The 13,189-nt window shown below is 47.7% G+C and overlaps 1 protein-coding gene across 5 annotated transcripts in view; it reads right to left on the minus strand.

Moving 5' to 3' along the window:
- LOC147438553 (anthranilate phosphoribosyltransferase, chloroplastic-like) overlaps positions 1-13,189 on the minus strand; it is a 144,388-nt gene that overhangs the window by 57,156 nt on the left and 74,043 nt on the right. Inside the window, exon 5 of one of the 5 annotated variants that reach the window (XM_086484135.1) lies at positions 11,146-12,783. The exons of the other annotated variants lie outside the window; for them this stretch is intronic. The gene's annotated coding sequence lies outside the window, so the exon portion shown is untranslated. Of the gene's footprint in view, positions 1-11,145; positions 12,784-13,189 lie in introns of those variants that run through there. 5 annotated transcript variants of the gene reach the window in all.

The following is a 13,189-nucleotide window of genomic DNA, read 5'->3' on the forward strand; positions in this document are numbered from 1 at the left end:
TGCTTGTGAGCCCGAGGATATGCGTGCTGTTGCTACTGACTTTTACCGTGAGCTACTGTCGGCTGAGCCTCAGTCAGAGCGGCAGGATGCATGCCGGGAGCAGGTTTGGGCACAGATGCCATGTCTTGTGACAGAGGAGATGCGCCAGAGGCTAGAGATGCCACTTCATCTTGAGGAGCTACACACAGCTCTTAGGGCCCTCCCTCGTGGTAGCTGTCTAGGTGAGGATGGGTTGACTCCCAGCTTTTTCTTGGAGTACTGGGACCTGCTTGGCCCAGATCTTTGTAGTGCTTTTTAGTACATTTTGCACACATGAGTGATGCCTGACAGCATGAGTGAGGGCCTGATCTACCTCATTCCCAAGGAGGGTGGCTCCTTGGATGAGATTTGACAATGGCGCCCCATCACCATCCTCAACTCAGTCTACAAAATTCTTGCCAAGGCTCAGAGTTTGAGGATTCAGCCACTTTTAGAGAGCCTTATACATGGGACTCAGATATGTTTTGTCAAGGAACGCAGTATCGTTGACAACATCTTTACTTTCTGGGAGGCTTCTGCCCTGGCACGGTTCCGTGGTGAGGACCTTGTGATACTTCTTCTCGATTTTGAGAAGGCATACGACCGAGTTGACTGGGACTTTCTAGACGGCACTCTCCGCAAGATGGGCTTCTCAGATGCTTGGATCAGAGGGGTGTCAGCTTTGTACAGACACGCTCACAGTCAAATGCTTTTGGCAAGGGGGAGAGGTGAGTGCTTCATGCTCACACACTCGGTCAGACAGGGTTGTCCTCTTGCCCCCTTTCTCTTTCTGTTCTATGCGGAGGCGATGAGCAGATTTTTGGTGTCACAACAGGTTGGTCTTCAGGGCTTAGCACTCCCTATTCGGGGAGAGGAGCTACTGGACACTGATTTTGTCGATGACTCAGCCTTGTACTTAGATGGCCAAGAGGCCAATCTTCACAGATGTGAGCAGGCTCTAGAGACCCTCTGCTGTGCATCGGGCGCATTGATCAACTGGAGAAAGGCAGTGGCTTTCTCAGTTCATAGTGCTCCTGTGCTAGATTGGATGCCAGGAGAGGGTTTCAGGTGGATTCCCCCAGGGACTGCAGTTCGGTACTTGGGTTGTTAGGTTGGTTTGGGCTTGTCTCCCGAGCTGCAGATTGCTCCTCTTCTCCTGTCCATCAGGAGAAAGCTGTTACATTGAAGCTCAGCACGACTTTCGCTGGCTGGTAGAGTAGTAGTTGCCAACCAGGTGTTGTTGGCGACTATGTGGTACATCACTTCCTGTTGGATCTTCTCGAGTTCTTGTATCAGCCAGGTAGAGAGGCTGATCAGGAACTTCCTTTGGTCAGGACGTGACACTCAGATTGCCCGAGCCAAGGTGGCTTGGTCGGTCAGCACGCTTCCTTGTTCTCACGGAGGGCTTGGGATCATTGATCCAGCACAGCAGAGCAGAGCCCTTCTAGGGAAGTTCATAGTCAGAGGACTTCTTCCAGGTGAGAAGCCCTGGAAGGAGTTCTTGTTGCAGAGGCTTCGTGCCAGGGTGCCTGAGTCAAGAGGCCCCTGGCAACCTTCGACCAGATGGATCTTTACAGAGTTGCACCGAGTTGGTTTGAGCAGGAGACTGGAGGACCGCTTCGCTGTGAGTTTGCTTCGGTCTTGGGAGCTCTTACGCCGTGGCCTGGAGCAGCGACAGCCAATGTGCACGGATGAGCGCCTACGGCAGCCCCTCGTCTGGAACCCCATGGTTAGCACTCAGAGAGGCCACTTGGTTTGTAGTCGGCCTCATGTTTCCTGGGGTCCCATGGCAGCAGGTCCAGCGCGCTCTCTAGGTGACTGGCTAGAGTTCACAGGTTTGTCAGAGGAGGTGCAAGGTTTCCAGCTGCAGGGCATGTGAGGGGCGTAGAGCATGTGTCAATACATCTGAGTGTCAGTTCCAACTGAGTGGCTCACGCCTCTCGAGCCAGTAGCACCTCGGTGGATGGGAGCCTTCACACGATTGGAGGTTCTCATTTCAGTCAGAGCCTGCTTAGAGACTGTCCCAGCCCTGTTCTTCGAGCTTCAGAGTGGGGGACGATTACAGCGAGTTACAATAGAGGCCCCGCAGGTAGCAGAGTGCTGTTTTCAGAGGATCCGAGTTGTGGGCATCTATGGGAGGACTTGCGTCATGGACCCTGACCCAGCAGCTCTTGAGACTGGACGTTGGAGGCTATGGGCTTGGGAGTGTTGTCCACTGGCACGAGTACAGTGGGATCCTGGTGAGTGGCTATGGAGGGACCCCTTCTCTTCTGCAGACCACCCAGGAGTCCCCTTCTTTCAGTACACTGTTCGGCTTGGACGTCATATACTTGCAGCACTGAGAGAGGCCCGCCCCGCTGCAGCACGTCATTGGCAGGAGGAGGGCCTCACAGTCGAGTTCTTGGCAGCCTTTTGGCAGAGGCTGTGGGACTCCAGACAGCCGAGGCGCGTCACTTTGTTTCAGTGGCTGGTTGCACACACAGCTACAGCAGTAGGGAGCCGGCTTGTGCATAGTGGTCTCTCGGCCGCATGTGCAGCATGTGACCAGTTGGTGGAGAGTCAGCATCATTGTCTTTGGGACTGTCCCTCGGCCCAGCAGGTGTGGCTACGAGTTCTTCGGCTGATGCCTACTCTCTGCACGGCTAGACAGTACACTTGGGGGGCAGCGGCTTGGTCCACTCTCACGGGCCCGACACTTCAGTTTGAGCTATCTTCCACCAGCAAGATGATAGTGATACAGGGGGGGCGTCCGACACTCCAGCCTGCTACAGAGCTTACTCCAGAGGAGTGTTGCAGTGAGAGAGAGGAGTGTTGGGAGCTCATCAGTGGCCTGACACTGTGGTTCATCTGGCGGGCCCGGTGTTTCCGCATTTTTGAGGCCCGCTCTGTGCCGCCAGCAGAGACTGTTTGTGACTTTTGGCTAGAGCTGATCCATACTCTCAGAGGACAGCTTGAGGGACTACAGGGCAGCTCCGACCGCATGCGGGAGCGCCGTGAGGCTTTCCTTCGACTCTGGCGCCCTGGGCCTTTCTATACCATTGTCCAGGGTGTGCTCAGATGGCACTACCAACCACCTGTGTGGCTCTTCCCTCCTCCCCTCTCTTGATTTAGCCTCATTGTATATATGTTGTTCTTTCATTGGGAGAGTCTCCCCTTCATGTTTGTTGTAGCCCTCTCCTGCAGAGGTGGTTGTAGCCCTACGGGCAGCTTTCATTAACTAATAGAAGGATCTTTTTCTCAAAAAAAAAAAAAAAAAAAAAAAAAACCATTTAAAAGTGAGTGGCCGGGCAAATTTGAAACATGTCAAATTTAACAACATTAAAAAATTGGACATGTAGCGTGGGAGTTTGGAAACATCAACGTTGGAAGTGTACGAGCCCTCTTTCTTCCTTTTCTCTACGACATCTGGTAGTAGGTAACCCACACGCTTGGCTATTAAGAGGTAGTGCTACCTATTGCAAGCCCCTCCCTACAGTTTACACACACACACACACACACACACACATTGCTCTCCCAGTGCTCAGTTCAGCCCTCTCTTTCTTTCTCCAGTGATTTCTTGGGGTAGCCATAGAAGCTTGTGTGCGTCCCCGTGGGGAATAGCCGCACTCAGACAAGCGCGGTACGGGTTGTCTGCGCAGATGTTGAGCACTCTGATAAGTTCGAGAAGCAATTCTTTGTCAAGGCGTTCCTGTTTATGTACTCCATAAGCGAGTAGACAACGGTAGTGAATCCAAAATGAAGGCGACATAGCCATTTCCGGCTACAGGCGTATTGCATTTCAGCCAATAGGCTAATGAATTACATGCATCAAATTTGTCTCTGGGTCAGGGAACAGTGCAAGCTGTTCCAGTTCATGTGTTTGTAAAAATTTAATGATAATAGAAAAACTCATTAAGGGAGAGGGACCAACCCAACTTCTTCTCCCTAGTGTCGTGTTATTTCTCCATAATTTTCTAAATGTTATTCTGTGTGGACTCCTACGTGAAAATAATTGAATAATCTCAAAAGCATTAAAGAGCACGCTTCCGTTTTTGAGATAGGCATAAAGCTGTTGTTGGACTACCAGCCCATCTAGCCCAATCCTCTCACCAGATGACAACCCTCTAAATCTGTCACATATGCATTCCAAATAAGTGGTTGTTGTCAAAGGTGGCAGCGGAAGATGCAATGAGGACAAGACCTGGCTCATGATCCGGTGGGTACCTCGACTCCGATCTAGAACACTTGCAATGCCAAACACATGAACAAGGCACACCTGTGGAGAAGAGAGATCACATAGGTAGAATGAGACAAGACATTTGAGAATGAGAGAGAGAGAGAGAGAGAGAGAGAGAGAGAGAGAGAGAGAGAGAGAAAGAGAGAGAGATCTAGGAAAGGCTCTCCATGCCGATAACAATCTGGTCATACAAGTGACCAAGGGTGGTCCGGCATAGAACTGACATGCCAATGGATAGACCCGAAGACACACACAACTGCGACTGCTACTGACACTGCCAACTGCTCCTGCACCCAAGACCACTAACACGGCCATAGCATGGGCTGGGCTCTCCTCCACTGTCCATCTCCTGGAAAAGGGAAGAACTCAGATGCCCACGGGATGGGCTGCCCTGAGATGATCACAAGGAGAAGAGGATCTGCTGCCCATGTCTGTCCTAGCAAGGGATCGCCGCCAAAAGGCAACTGCCATCATTTGTAAACATCTCCTGGGCTGCCCACTCGAAACGCTGAGGGCTGCCAAGGAAAACGCTGGTGTAAGCTGATGAAAACGCTGGGCTGCCTGATGGTGAAAACGCAAGGCTGCCTCCTCCTCTGCTGGCTGCCGGCTGCACCAAAAATGCAGATGTGGGGGCTGCCCAAAACCGCTGGCTGCCTCCCTTCTGCCCACCGGATGCCTGGCCTCAAGAGAGCTGCCCCTTGGGGTGTCCAAGGGAGGGCGCCCCTGACTGGGGCTGATACGTACTTCCAAGAAGTGATCCCCCCTGGCTGCCTATATAGGGCTGACCTCAGCCTGCTGCCCGACCCACTCCTCCAGCCCCACGACCTTGGTAAATGGGGGAAAATAGGGAATAGGGTGGAAAGTGCACTAGATGCACATAGGCTCAAGGGGGAAAATATGTCAGGCCTGGGGAATGCTATTCACAGCTTGCAGGACAACTGGTGACCATGGAACCAAGCCAAAACCCGAGCTAAACATGGCTAGACATGACCCGACATGAGAGAACAACCTCACACTGGTCGGGCACAGCCACAAAACAACCCTCACTCCCTAATCTGCTCCTAGGAGATACCGGAGCTACCACCGGACGGGAATATGAACTCTAACACCCCCACTTAGATCCTGGGCGACAAACAGATCCAAGGAGCTGGAGTGAGCAATCTGCAACTGTAAAGAGAGGGTTTCGTGGACGAGGATATTTGCTAGAAAACTCCAAGGTTGAATAGTACATGCCAGTATACCATCCAACCGCTACTCCCGAAAGACGTCCGGGAAGTATAATGTTGTCTGCTGAAAGTAAATCCAGCTCTATGAAGAATCTCCTTAAGCCAACTGACTCACAAGTCGCACAACCAACCGCTCCAAGAGTATACATCCGAACTGAGGGTAAAAAACATAAAAAAGAATGGTATCCGGGTTATTTCCCAACTCTAAAGTACTCCACCCTCGAGGAAAGAGCCGGAAATCTGCACCTCCGGTCATATACCACATGCCAAAAACTCGAAGCTACTACGGAAGTCCAAGGGAAGGGAACAATCCGAGGCTACTAAGGAACTATATGTCCGCTAATGAAGAACCAAAGAACTGCAACAACCACCATATAGAATGATAAACTGCTAACTGTATCTGAAGGAACTTCATCGAAACTGAGAGTGAAACTGTAACTGATCTGTCTGGAACACCACCCGAGAGAATATCACCCCACTCTCCATATGAATCGGGAAAAAAAACATCCAACAGAATGGAAACACACATCAATACTGAGACTGCAACTAACACGGCAAGATCAAAGGAACATCCTACTCCCAAGCTCTGCAAGAGAAGAACACGGTGCTTTAGAAAGCAGCCAAATAGACTGTCAATCATGTCTGCTGCACATGGAACCACAAGAACTGAAAGGAAGTAGTCCGCGGAAAATGACTCCCAAGCTGGCTCCATATCCCCCTCTGAAGGGAGAACACCCGAACCATGGATAGTTGTCATAACTCTCCAACAGTCTCTGACTGTGTAACTGGATCACCAAGGATAGGTGAATCCGAAAGGAAAAATGATAATGATAATAATGATATACTTGTGGAGCCTGGAACCAAATCTGGGAGAAGCAAGAAGATTGTCTCCCCTCTTTGAAGAATACGATGACTAACTGTAATGGGTTCCTAGTCCGAGAGGACCACTATCCACCTATACAAAAGAGAACATGCCGGTCTAAGGATAAGGGAAGTAGGTGTGTCCTGTATGGTACAATCTCCAGGGATCAATCTGGAAGACGAGGCAAAGGAACTACTGCTCGGGTGCACTGTGAAGAGCAACCGTCACACCACAAATCCGAAAGACGAGGCAGCCACCGAAATGGCTTAGAGAAAACATCCGCCAAGATAATAATTGCACTGTGGGCTCAAGCACACCATCCAAAACCGCAAGAGATGGGCAAGGAAAACCTAGGACTGAAAGACACCATGCGTGGTACTCCGCTAAATGGAGCACCGGTAGTCAACTGAAGATGATAACCTGGAAGCCCCCTCTAAAAGAGAAGTATCCTCAAAAGTACGCTCTGAGGTAGCAAGTAACTCAACCCACGTCGGAATAGAGCAAACACTGACACAGAAAGCTCAAGAGCTAAAGCTGAGAACTCCCCCAAAGATAGGAAGTCTCCCTCCCACTCAATCCTGAGGATCATGTTTGCCAAAGAAGCCGTCGCGGTCCAAAAAGACCTAGCTACTCAAGCAAACTCCCTGAGATCAAACCAAATGTCCGCCATATCTCTGCATCTACCAAGATCAAACCGGTTGGTACAATTCAATACAATATGCCAAACTGCATATAGACTCGGAACAGCACATATACTGCCATTGTTGTAACTTGCTTTCTTAAAATCTTCATTAGAAAATTGTCCTTTGTATTTGTGTTGAAAAGAAGATACCCACAACTAAATTGTGCAATCAATATCCAATACACAACATAACTCCAATACTCAAACAGAGAGTAAAGGAACCGGCTCGGGGAACTAGCTCGTGAAAAACACTAGGCTGATTTGTAACATGCCAAAGAAGCTGGACAAAAAAACTACAAGGGAAGAACCCGCTACACTAGCCATCCATGGCCAAATCTGCACACATGAAGAAAGGGCTGCCCCCAAGGTTGGAGCTCTCCAAAGGGATGTATGGAAGAAGCATCCAAATGTTGCTAACTACGGGAGTAGGAACTATAGATGTCCCCACTAACTACCGACACTACGTGCAAACCTGTCATCCAAAGGATCTCGACAAATCTACTGTCGATCATCAAGAAAAAACTGCCCATAAAGGGTTGTAAACCTGTCCCAAAACTGGTGTAGACTAGCTGACAAGGATCGTAAACTGTTCCACAACTGATACTGACAAGCTCACAAGAGCAAGGAAGTGACCAAATCTGTAGGGCCACACTATCACTGGGGAAAGGAGAAAACATGGAGAAGGAAGGGTCCATACTCCAACATAACCTCCTCGTATTGTTGTCATTGTTGGCTAAGGGTCTGGCACCACATGCTCCACCTCTAAACCTCATCCAAGGGAAGTCGGAAAACACGAAGCGGTTTTGGAGATAGAAGTATCCCCCTCTGCCTGTCAAAGCCAACTCCAACACATGCACTGGAACATGTACCTAAACTGCTGCATACTGGATAAACAAGAGTCTCCTGAAGCCGGAACTGGAACTTCCATCCATAGATGGAAAATGAAAAATCATGGAATATCCCCTGTTTCAATAAGGAAAGAAATTCCCTTATGTCATCCATAATCCACAATCTGGAACAAAAGTGCAACTGAATCATCAACCAACTACCCAAAGGAAATATCCAAGCCTCCCTCCTCTCTAGGCAAGATAATTGTGCCCCAATGCACTTGTGGCCAAGCGTCAATAGACCCATCTGAACCACTCCACAAAAGTTACGCATTAGACGGCGCAAACGTGCCATGACTCCAGAGTGAAGAGACCGACAAGATGTAGTAAACAAGGCCGTCGCAAGGACCTAATTCACCACAAGGGCTTTGCCGACCAATGACAAATGCAAGGAAGAGTAATGGCAAAGCTTCCTCCTGATAAGACTATAAAACTTGCTCAAACTGCTGCTCAATAGACACACCATTGCCAACATGAAAACCCAAGTACCTGCAAGTCTGTCCTCTGGGAGGCCATGTGAAATATTCATGCACATCCCGTTAACAATCCTCATCAACTCAAACACAAAAACCAAAAGACTTATGCCAATGTATTGTCTTGTGTGGATGGTCATGGGCATGGTTTGCTTGAAATGTGTGAAAGGATGTGAATCTGATAGTGACAAAATTTAGATCAAAACATCCATGAAAAGATCAACAAGGTATGGATGTGATTGCTAAATACCTCGGCACAAATGTGATTGATCAATGATTAATGTCTTTGAGGCTTGAGCAAGTACGGGATGTGTGTAGTCTAATTACATAAGAGTCAATGTCTACTGAAAAAAGTTAAAATGCTCATAGGTGATAATGCTCATGATTCGTGTCTTGGACCCTCGACACAAATGTGATTGATCAGTGATTGATGTCTTTGAGGCTTGAGCAAGTATTGGATGTGTGCAGTCGAATCAATGGGTATATAGAGTCAATGTCTACTTAAAAAATTTATCTCTCTATTTTGCACGCGTAATTGAGGGCGATTACAAATTCTTTCAAAAGGGGACTATGTCACATGTTTGTGACATGGCATGCCCAACTTAAAAGATGGGCCCAGAGGATCAAAGGGGTTAAAGTTAAAAACTCTGACACAGGTTGAGGGGCATAAACCCTAAAAGATAAGAGCATAAGGTCTTAGGCTGATTTTCGCAATTTCCGGATTACTGTCATGTGGCACTGCTATATGGATTTTCGTGTTTTGCGCTGGCTGCAAAGCTGCAAAATTGCGCATGCTTTTGGGAGCAAATGATTTTGGATGTAAGTGCTTTTGGATGAGGAGCTTTTGGTGCTCTGATTTTGGGCATCCCTTGTACTGTTTAAAAGAGCCCCTTGGGCCACTCTTCGGAGAGCATCTGGACGTAGAGTCTCAGAGAGTTGGATCCTCGAGGAGTTGTACCTTTGCGAAGCAATAATAAAGAAATACCAAAAGGGACGCCAGTCTTTGGGGACGGAACTCCACCGTTCCTTCTCTCTCTCTCTCTCTCTCTCTCTCTCTCTCTCTCTCTCTCTCTCTCTCTCTCTCTCTCTCTCTCTCTCTCTCTCTCTGTAATACGGAGAGACCCTTGATATCTATGATTTCTAGGCTGATTAGAGCCAAGGCCTCATTTCCACATGACATCATACGTGCGGAGCTGGCTGCCCCACCTATGGAGGTTGAGGCACTCACCAGATCAGTATCATCTATACACAGCTTATGGGACACCACCAGGGACAGGTATGCTAGGCTTTCATACAGACAGCTGGCATTACAGGGAGATACATCATGTTGGTATGCACAGATGAGCTCATGGTTTCAGAGGCATGGTTTCAGCATGGACAGGCTGTCCCCTTTCTAGTATTCTCTTGATGCACCATCTTTGGCTCTTACACGGATGGAGACTACTACACTCATTCGGCAGGATCTTATCCAGCTTGATAGCAAGAGGACATGGATAGAGCCATCACGGGAGTTGGGTACGAAGAGGGCTTTCTATAGAGAGCCTCTTCTCCAACTCACGACAGACGGATTTGTCACACGACCCAGCTACATGGACACACATCTATCTCATGGGTTACGATGTGCCATAGGCCAGATTCGCACATCTTCACACCAGCTTGGGATTGAGACAGGTAGATTCAAAGGCATACCAGCAGACAGTAGGATATGTCAGTTATGCCATGGAGAGCCAGAGACAGAGTTTCACTACATATGTCGCTGCACAATCTACTATGAGATACGGGGACGCTTTCATTGTTTATTCAGAGATGGTTTTGACTCGTTAGATAGAGTCATGAGATATCAAGATCAAAGATGTCTCGGATTATTTCTACTTGAGATACAAAGACATAGAGACGCTCTATTGAGAGGGCAAAGACAGAGACAGCCCCAGAGACAGCCCCAGAGACGCATCTCAGATTTCTTCAGTTTGAGTACCACAGAAGCAGAGGGGACACCACCATCACATAGCTCGGTTCCCACCCATACACACACCAGCGATACTCTCATTGACCGAGCTATAGAGTTGGGGAGATCGAGACGACCGCGACTGAGGAGGGGAGCCACGTAGCACCGGCGGAGATTGCGACAAAGGATCCACAGGATTCTAGCACGACACCCAGAGTGTCGATCAGGATAGGCCTCATGCTACTGCTATATTATATCATGGTGACACTTATCCCCATTTTGTACCATTGTGGCATGATACCATTGCTCAGCCTACCAGCCACCCATAGGAGTCGGTAGCACTCCTAGATCAGTTCTTTGTTTGTAGTTTTCTTTGTTTGTACCCAGACTTGGTACTAGACTCATCATTGTAATCAGTTGGTCTCATAGGTCATTTTGGCCTTTTGTAGACGTTAATATATCATTTCATTTCATTTCATTTCTCTCTCTCTCTCTCTCTCTCTCTCTCTCTCTCTCTCTCTCTCTCTCTCTCTCTCTTCAAGTTCAGTTCAATTGTTTTCAGTTTTTGTTCGTATGTTGCTATCGATCTTTGGCTTAGGTGGTCCAAGTGCTCTGATTTGCAGCAGAAATCACGAACAGAGGCAACTTTTGGAAGCAATTATGAAAGCAATTGACCACATGCTTTTGGAGATGCCATTATTTTTAGCAACTTCGCTTGAGGGCACCTAGCTTTTTTATCATTTGCTTTTGGGCCACAATGCCTACAACTTAATGCCTTGCCGGCATTCTGGCAGATCAATGCACAGTTGCACATTTGCATAGTGAGCTCCACGGCAGTTGTGCTTTGCAGATTATTATCATAAAAAGAAGTACCAAAAGGCGCCAAACTTTGGGGCCAATGCATTTGGAAGTGGAACTTCGCCACTTCGTGTTTCATATATTATTGTGTTAACGTTCAAGTGAGATCAAGTTTCCCAGTTTGTTCGTGTGTCTACTGCTAATTCACCGCCTCACCAGTGGCATGCAAGTTACATATCTCCTAACATATACATTCTTCTATGATCCAAGAAGTGGAAAATTCTCCTCAACCCGTGTCATACACACTGCAAACAGAACATCGTCACTTTCAAAATTGCATGAAGGCACAGTAGAATCTCCAGGTACACTGATGGGCGCAGGAGATGCACATGGTATCTCTATTGAAGAAGATGACCCACTAGAATATGACCCTAATGGGTCCCGAGAGGCCAATGATATCTTTGCCGAAAAAGATGAAGCCTGTAGAGATGGATCCCTGCCTTTGTAAACTTGTCTGCCTAGAGGCAACTCTATCTGGCTTTGCCGCCTTCTCCTCCACTTCTTTGCTTCTCTCCTCCGAGCTCTCTCTGCCTTTGATCTCCTAGAACGTGATGATATCTCTCGACTCTCTTAAATCACTGTCTATTGCCTCTGCTCCGGATACTTCTAGTCCATCCAGCTTCCATATGGCTTGCTCTACCACAAACAAAACAGTGTCCAAGTAGACCAATGAAAAAGACCACTGTATATCGCCTCCATATAGTAGAAAAAGAGATGAATTGAGGAGGTTTCTTAACGAGAGGGAGGTGAAAAATCAATCTCAGAGTGGGTATTGAACACCACCGGCTAGTGCACCACCCTCACCCAGCACTACACCCTAGCTGCTGCCAATCCCTGATATATGTGGATGAAACTCTGGTAATAAGCCTGGAAATCTCATTGTAACTCCAAGACCCTCGCGGAGGCTAGCTAGATCCATTCCCTGCCTCCACCTGTACAAAAAAACTATAAGCTCTGCTGAAACTAACGGGACTACAGATCACAAGAAACTTGGTGTAGTCGACACTCTGCTCTTTGTTAGTTTTATTCAAATGTAAGGAAATTTACTTATAGGAGGTCAAGGACATGATTCACCATCCACCCGGAAGGAGTGTAGAAGGAATCGTGTTTGAACTCGTTATATCTGTTGGGGAGACCCAAGTTCTTCGATGGGGAGTTGACATAGATGACCGCCACATGGGCTCCTTCTTCACTTTGAGAGATGAAAGGAAGGGAACGCCACTTTAGAATGGTAACACGGCGTGCAACATTCTCGTTGATGAGTAGAGGAAACTTATCCCAATCAACAATGGGTTTGAACCTCCAAAATCACTCCATGTTTCAAAACACTTAACATACAAAAAGTTTCTAGACTACAAATCGAAGAGTAAAATGTACTTGTTGGATAACCATATTCATATCGCTTCATTCGTGAGCAAGAGGGGAGTCCATACCATCAGAGAAATCTTGCACCGGAAACGTGAGGATGGGGATCGAATACTACAGCCACATGTCGACCATTGATGTGACAACAACTTCCTCATCATTGAAATTTCCTTTGTGCTTAGCTTCTGGCTCTACCATCCTCAAGGTGTTAGCCCGAGGGGTAGCTAAGGGTGTTAACCAGAGGGGTAGAGCTAGAAAAAAGAACAAAGTCCGATTATATTTCTTTCTTTGGATACTCCTTTTACGTGTCACCTTCATCGTGACAATGAAAACACCATTTTTTCTTAGCATACAGAGCTTGTTCTTCTCTAGTTAATTGTCCACCTAAAATTCCTCGAGATCCTTTTTCAGGAGGACAGAGTTTAAGTTTATTACAAGATTCATATTGTGTGTGCGCGTGTGTGCACCCCTGTTAAAACATCAATCAAACAATCAGACTACAAGACACTCTATGCCTGCAAGAAACATGACCATAGATGGAAGTACAAATGAAACGAGCACATAGCCAACACATACATGGAACAGGGAAGCCCAAATACAACTTCAAATTGATAGCAACAGGGACTGTTCCATGACGTAGGACAGCCTGATAACATG

Source organism: Adiantum capillus-veneris, chromosome 16 (genome assembly GCF_014529385.1).
Source record: "Adiantum capillus-veneris isolate H3 chromosome 16, ASM1452938v2, whole genome shotgun sequence".
NCBI classification, from domain to species: Eukaryota; Viridiplantae; Streptophyta; class Polypodiopsida; order Polypodiales; family Pteridaceae; genus Adiantum; species Adiantum capillus-veneris.